The sequence below is a fragment of the Sinocyclocheilus grahami genome, unplaced genomic scaffold, assembly GCF_001515645.1.
Source record: "Sinocyclocheilus grahami isolate Dianchi unplaced genomic scaffold, SAMN03320097.WGS_v1.1 scaffold312.1, whole genome shotgun sequence".
In the NCBI taxonomy this organism is placed as follows: domain Eukaryota; kingdom Metazoa; phylum Chordata; class Actinopteri; order Cypriniformes; family Cyprinidae; genus Sinocyclocheilus; species Sinocyclocheilus grahami.
Window position 1 is genome coordinate 6913 of NW_015505491.1, and position 8197 is coordinate 15109.

Below are 8197 nucleotides of genomic sequence, written 5' to 3' on the forward strand. Positions count from 1 at the left end.
TAATAATAATAATTACAAATTAATTAAAATTGTATTATTAATAATATATTATTATTTTATATAATATATTATTTATAATATTTAGTGTAATGCTGTCAAATGATTAATCGCATCCAAAATAAAAGTTAAATGTTCGCATAATATATGCATGTGCGTCACGCCCCTGGACTCATTCTGTGTGTTTTTCCCTCTCCATGTGCCTGCCCGACCTAGTTTTCCCGTGATAATTATTTCATTAGTTCCATGTGTTTCTCGTCATCCCCTCCTCTAGTCCTGTGTATTTAAAGTGAGTCCTAGTCAGAGTTCCTTTGTCTGGTATTGAATGTTCGTCTTTCCCTGCTACGTGTGTGTTCCTGTTTCCTTGGATGTTAATTAAAGTCTGTTAGTTTGAAGTTTACTCCATGTCTCCTCGTTCCTCTCTCCGTGCTCCTCACAGTAGCGAATCGTGACAGTGTGTACTACTGTGTATATTTATTATGTATATATAAATACACACACATGCATATACATATTTAAGAAAAATATGTTATGTTTATATATTAAATATATTTATATATAAATTATATGAATATAAATATATAGGCCTACATATTACAATATTTTCAAAATATATACTGTATGTGTTTGTATTTATATAGACATAACAAATATACACAGCACACACTCATATATTATGTAAACAAAAACTTTTATTTTTGGATGCGATTAATCGCAATTAATCGTTTGACAGCACTAATTTAGTGACTTTAATATATACACACATACATATAGCATGCATGTGAGATCTCATCAGTGAAACTCATTACTCTTGGCCCCTCCCCCAATGCACAATTATCTACATATTGAGTCCACCACCCTCTCGACACACTCACGCTGTGCCCGCGCCGCTGCATGAATCATATATGGCTCTTCACATGGATCCTGGCAGCTGCCACCTTCTTTGGCACTGATGAAGCAAATCTATTCACAAAAATTCCTTTAAAAGCATACAATCCCCTTTAAGAGCACCAAGCGTGTCAAATTAATTGACGCCCCTCATTTTGTGCCCTTTAACTCTTGCCAAATGAAAGCAATCACATTGAGCTCATTGTGACGCCTGCGGTCTCACTTCATGTTCTTCATATTATGACCTTTCAGCTCTATACTGCATACTAGTACAAGAAACCACAATGTGATCACCACATGCAGAAACCTTCAGGCTCCACTGAGAGAAGGATTTTCTGACCAGAGCACAGAGAGAGAGAGAGAAGTAAAATGCTGGCAGGGCTGAACGCTTGAGTCCCAGCCCCCATCCTGAGCTCCGTCCGCAGGTCTCATATGGGCAGCATTTGGCTGTCTGAATGTGCAGCTATTCTGCGCAGCAGGTTTTTGTGAAAGGCTCTACCTGCTGTTGACATATTATGCATGTGGTTAGGAACACGGCGTTCCGTGCACATATAGATTCATGGCTTAGAATTTCCTTTTTGATATAAAAATATTCGGTGTTCACAATGTCCCATATTTTACTGCCAAAGGAGAAGATTATGCAGAGAAACCTCTGGGTTCAGTCGAAGGCCATACTGTAATATCACATGATTGCATCGCTTTAATCCTTTTAAAAAATGATGATCACATAAAAATGAATTACATTATTTTTTTCCATAAAGAGGTTATGTAATCCCTTCGTGGTATTTGCCCTGAAAGACCAGCTGTATCCCTGTTAACAAGAGCTACGGTGGTCATACAAACATTAGACATTTCTTTTTATATTTCATGTATATAGTGTGTTTTGCAGTAATGTACCGTTTTGCTGATTTATGGTGCACCTTTGTTCAGTATGAGTCCACAATACGTCCAGAATGTGGTTTGAGACCTATAATGTGAGAGAGGGTTATGAGAGACATTTCATGCTTTTGTATACCGGTATCGCTATATGTGCAGAATAATATTCATTACCATTCAAAAGTTTTTTTTAATAGGTTAGGGTGGTATACTAAACCTATTGCAGCATTCCACTGTATTGCATAAGTTAGATGGGTATAACATTTGAGTACAAGTCTTCCTGATCACAAACACACACACACAATATTACTGTTTGCATTTCTAGTACAAACCTCTTTCATTAGTACCAATATACAAACATCTTTCTATGCTCAAGTAGCCTACTGTCTGTCACCGTCTTCAATAATTTCTGTGCATGACTGTATGGTAGTTAATGCCACATGCACTGTAATATGTTTTATATTGAAAGTTACATTTTCAAATGAAAATGGCAACATTTTATAAAGTATAAAGTTAAGGTCTAACGTTACATTTTCACTGGAGGAAACAGCTGTGGGGTGATGAGGGGTGAACACAGCGAAAACTTTACAGTAGATGGGAAACCGATTGCTCCCCCATGACATTTAGTAAACTGTATTTATTACAAAGAACTGCACAGATGCAGAAATAACAATCTACCGCTAAACACACACCTTGTCATCTGCTTCTCGCTCTGCGCCGCCACGGTCAGCGGATTGAAGAACACGCTGAAAGACGGGGAGGAGCCGAAGTCTGCTGCCGTTTTCATATGAAATGTAAAGGTGACTGAGGCGATCATGAATTTGTGTACAGTTTATGGAGCTAATCACCAAATTTTTAGGGGGGCTGAGTAGAAGTTTTGGGGGGCTAAAGCCCCCCTAAAAATGGCCTAGCAACGCCCATGATACTTATTCAGCAAAGAAGTTTTAATTCATGACTTCACACTAACATATAATGTGATTAAGCAATTAGTAGCATATTTGGCGTGCTGTCCAGAGGGAGGGCTCCGAGCTCGGGTTAAAGCCCGAACCCAGAGAACTCCCCAAAAGAAGCTAATGGCATGAGTAAAGGTGACTGAGGCGATCATGAATTTGTGTACAGTTTATGGAGCTAATCACCAAATTTTTAGGGGGGCTGAGTAGAAGTTTTGAAATTTAAAAATGGCCTAGCAACGCCCATGATACTTATTCAGCAAAGAAGTTTTAATTCACGACTTCACACTAACATATAATGTGATTAAGCAATTAGTAGCATATTTGGCGTGCTGTCCAGAGGGAGAGCTCCGAGCTCGGGTTAAAGCCCGAACCCGGAGAACTCCCCAAAAGAAGCTAATGGCATGAGACAGCAGCCGGAGAGAAGACTAAGTAGCCCCCCCAAAAATCTGTGTGCCATGAAGAAAAGTAGGGTGTGCGAGGAGGCGGCAGGGCGACTGGGAGGGGTCGTGCGGTGCTTGAACGTGAGCTGCGACTCTCCGCGTCAGATGGCAAGCCCTACCTGTCGCCGAATAAGGAGCACGATGGAAGGCCAGGTGAGGGACTCTCGGTGCATCCGAAGGGAGCTGTGGCTCTGCTGCACAGGAAGGGAGAGTCTCTCTTGCAGCTGAATACGTGGCGTTAAAGCGTCGGATGGAGGGCTCTCACTACGACCGAAGGGAGCTGCGGCTCTGCTGCACCGGAAGGGAGAGCCCTATCCGATGCGGAAAAAAGCAAATGGGGCTAGAAACGATGGATGGAGGGCTCTCACTTCGACTGAAGGGAGTCGTGGCTCTGCTGCACCGGAAGGGGGAGCCCTGTCCAATGCTGGATAAGCCTTGAATCTCGAAACGACGAATGGAAGCACTGCGGCAGCCATATCAAATTAAGCGGGGCGCTGCGGCGGCAGTATCAAATTAGAATCATTTGATCAGTATCAAATGAGCAGGGCACTGCGGCGGCAGTATCAAATGAGCAGGGCACTGCGGCGGCAGTATCAAATGAGCAGGGCACTGCGGCGACAGTGTCAAATGAGCAGGGCACTGCAGCGGCAGTACCAACTGAGCAGGGCACTGCGGTGGCGGTATCAAATTAAGTGGGGCACTGCGGCGGCAGGTATCAAATGAGCAGGGCACTGTGGCGGCGGTACCAAATTAAGCTGGGCACTGCGGCGGCAGTACCAAATTAAGCCGGGCACTGTGGCGGCGGTATCAAATTAAGCCGGGTACTGCAGCGACAGTATCAAATGAGCAGGGCACTGCAGCGGCCATTTCAGATTAAGCCGGGCGCTGCAGCGGCAGCATCAAATTAAGCAGGGCAATGCAGTGGCAGTATCAAATAAGCGGGGCACTGCAGCGGCAGTATCAAATGGAGCGGGCACTGCTGTGACAGTATCAAATTAAGCAGGGCATTAAAGCAGCAGCCTCAAATTTCTTTTAACTGATCAGAATTAGATGGGCTTTCTTTGTGTGAAAATTATTGGTCCTGATATAGCTTTTGAAGGCATCCGATGACCATCGACCGAGAGCTTGGATCTGCTGCTATGAGAGACCTTTTTGAACAACTGTAGTTACTCCCCCGATTCGGAAGGAGTGGCTGGAAAATCTTTCTACGGGTATGACTGGTTGGACGATGTTTATTGAACATTGTTTGGATAGATGTTTTTGAAACCAAAAACGTGTGACGGGGTGGTTACAGTCATCGACAAAAGAGGGTCAATGTAGACGGAGAGCTTCTGAATTGTAGGAAAGAAAAAGGGCCTGATACGGTTGGATTGGTGATGGGAAGTTAAAAAAATTCCGATGTGGTGACCTCTTTTTCCTGATCTTATTTACTTTGATGAAATAGGAGTGTCGCTGTCAAGCACGGAAAAGTTGGAGATGGTTGGATGGAGTTTGGGGGTTGAATAGAAGTTACTGGGAATTCCAAGGCATGTTGTACGAGAGGTGGAAAGCTTTAAATCATCTCCAAGCAGTTAGATAAGATTGGATGGTTCTGGGTGAAAGTGCTTGGAGGATCGAACCGAGTGGTGGAGGTTTTAAGGGATGCGTTATGGGAATGCGAGTTGCGAACAGTGAGGTACTGGGTTTGGCGATGGGTCCATCTCCGGAGCCAGCGCTCTGAATTTCTGCGAAAATCTGAGACTTGATGGCATTAGGCACGGGGGGTGGTTCCTGAGCTGCAACATTCGGTGGGATAAGTGGTGGGACTGCTGTGAATGAAGTGTACTGAGGTTTAGATTGGAGAGAAGGGTTAGAAGGAAAAATAAGGAGCGGCCTTAACCTTTTGCGGAGGCAGCCTCATGCACGGATTAGCCTCTGGTGCTTAGGGAAGCACGTAGGAAGAGGTAGAAGGAAATGAGAGAGGAGGACAGTAAGCTTGCGTTGCTGGCTGATGCTGCCCTGCTTGGACGTCTGCAGCAGGGGCTGCTGACCATTGATAGGAAAAAGGAGTAGCGGAAGGGTAAGAGTAAGGTGGCAGAGCTTGAATGGCTAGCGGAGACAGCCTCACGCTAACGTCTGCCGCCGGAGGTAGAAAGGAGGAGGAAGGATAGGAGTTTGGGAAGCTACGCCAGCAGGCAACGTTGCGTGCAGCGCTGTAGCTGAAGGCGCCGCAGTGATTGGTTGAGAAGGAGTGAGGCAGTGCAGTGTGAGGAGCAGCCGAGTCAGCCTAGGCTTGCTGATGGCCTGCTGCGTCTTGAAGCTCGAGGGGAGCAGGAACTTGATCTGGAAGACAACTTAATTTTGAATGAAGTAGGGAGCTATGAGGAAGAGGTGCATGGGCTGCAATCGTCAGCCGAGGCAGCCTGACGTTTATATCGGCTTGCGGGTTAGTGTCTGCTATGGGAGCTGGAGGCCACTGAAAAGAAAAAAGGGGTAATTAGAAACGGGAGGAAAAGCCTGAGATGTGTGGGCCTGAGGCAGCCTCACGCTTCCTTCAGCTGCTGTAGGCCACGGGAAGGGAGTGTGGTTTGTGACATCCTGTAGAGCCTGTACAGCCTGCACCTCTAGCAGAGGCAGCCTCACGCTAGTGTGTGCTATAGGAGCTGAAGGCCACTGAAAAGGAAAAAGGATTACAAGTAACAGGAGGAAAGACTGAGATGTGAGGGCATGTGTTGCAAGCGTAAGCAGCTTCGCGCTTGTTCCAGATGCTGTAGCTGTAGGCCACGGGGCTTGTGATAATCGGGAGAAAATGCTGGAGAGCCTGTGCAGCCTGCACCGCTAGCAGAGGCAGCCTCACGCTAGTGTGTGCGCTATAGGAGCTGAAGGCTACTGAAAAGGAAAAAGGATTAGAAGTAACAGGAGGAAAGACTGAGATGTGAGGGCATGTGTTGCAAGCATAAGCAGCTTCGCGCTTGTTCCAAATGCTGTAGCTGTAGGCCACAGGGGCTTGTGATATTCGTGGGAAAATACTGCACAGCTTGCAGAGGCAGTAGTGGTGGAAATTGATTCTTTCAAGAGTCAAGTTAATTTTCAGTTCGTTCAGTGACCATTTCTTATATTACATAAATACGCCAGCAGCTGGCAAAAAGAGTGTCTTATCTGTTCTGTCTTAAGTCAACGAACGTATTCACTTATTACAAAAAACTGATTTGGCTTTATTAAAATGTGTGCATAAACTCCTCATTAAATAAATAAAGTCTAAATAAGTTGTTCAGAAGACCAAAGCACAAGGTTTTCTTGCATCTTTAACATTTTAAGTGTTTGGTCAAACATTTATAAATCGGGGATTAAACATTGAGTTATGTTCTGTAAGCTAAATATGAATATATAAACAAGTTTATTTGCACAGTACCTATAACTGCACTTTGCATCTGCTGATTGCGATTGACATGCTTAATAGCCGACTGACCCGGCCAGTACACTCATTCCATTCACGAACAAGATATGTACCAGTTCATTCAACTCACGAACGACATGTACCAGTTCATTCAACTCGTTCACGAACGAGAAGATCTCTCTCTCGTTCAACTTCAGACTCAAAAGAAACTCGTTCAGTGAAGGGCGTATTCGTTCACAACATTCAACAAATCATATGGCTCGAGGTTTAGTCATACTTTGACAGGATGAAACAGTCCACAGAGCTACCCGGTTCACTGAACTGCACATGCGCTGCCAATAGCGCCGCGCTGTTCTGGAGGGAGGAATTTCAGTGAACGAGAAATATGAGTCAATGGATTACGTGAACGATTCGTTCACCAAAAAGACTTGTTCAAAAAGAACGATTCGTTCAGGAACGTAACGACACTAAGAGGCAGCCTCACACTAGTGTGCTACGGTAGCTGGAGACCACTGAAAAGGAAGAGAGGTTAGAAGTAGCAGGAGAAATATGATGACTTTGACATCATACAATTTTGAAAAGACATGCTTTTCCTCTTAACCACACGATTAGTAGTAAGTATTGAAACAGCTAGCCAGCCAAGCAGCACATCAGCTGGTAGAGACTTGGAGAGAGGTGCCTAGCAGTATGCCCAATGCATGCGAATTAGGTTGCTAGTTGTACTTGTTCAATAACAACCAGTTATTTGTTGGTTTGCACCTATAATTGTACAACTTATTTTCACGAAAATCAAATCTTTTTTCCTTCTCATCTGTCTATCAGAGTAAAATGTGTAATTTAAAATACAGGTAAAAAGCTAGTGAAAATTAATATAGAAAATTTGAGTAATTTCATTGCGTGTTCTACGCAGTTTTGCATCTTGGTTACAAAAAAATGACATCAACATCCATAATGTCATCATGTCCTTTTACAACAAACGCCCTACCTTTGCTTTGCTCGATCTATTGGCCGCCTTGGCTGATTTGCAGGATGAAGAATAGATCGTACAGATCAGCTTTGTTTTACCCTCTGTGAAAATGGTTCTTCTGGGAAAAATAAATAAATCTTTGGCATGGCCAAATGATACGAGGATGTCAGGGAAGATTAAAGTCTCGCCGGTGGAGGCGAGGTTGAGCCTCGGAGTTGTGGAGAGCGTGTGGCTGGTCGAGCAAAGCGACGACTGCGATGAAGCTCGGTGGCAGTGACTGGCGGAAAAGGAGTGAGGATACGAAAGATCCCCAGTACAGGTCTCGTCGTCGTACAGAAAAAGTTGAGTCTGTGATATAATGGCTCAAGGAGCAAAACCAAATGCTGGAAAACTTTCGTGGAACTGAGGTAAGTTGGCTGTATATATATATACATGCGTATATGCTTGTTAAGGTGATTAGCTGACGAGCTCCACCTGGGCCAGACTGATTATCTGATCGTGCTCCTCCCGAACCTTATTAATAAAACATCATACAGATAAAAAGTGACAGCAAAGACTTTTACACTGCTAAAAACAAAACAATTTCAGATGTTCTTTTGAACTTTCTTTTTTACAAAAAAAATACAAATACTGAAAGAAAAAACAATGTATCATGGCTTTCACAAAAATATTAAGCAGCACAACTGTTTTCAACATAATA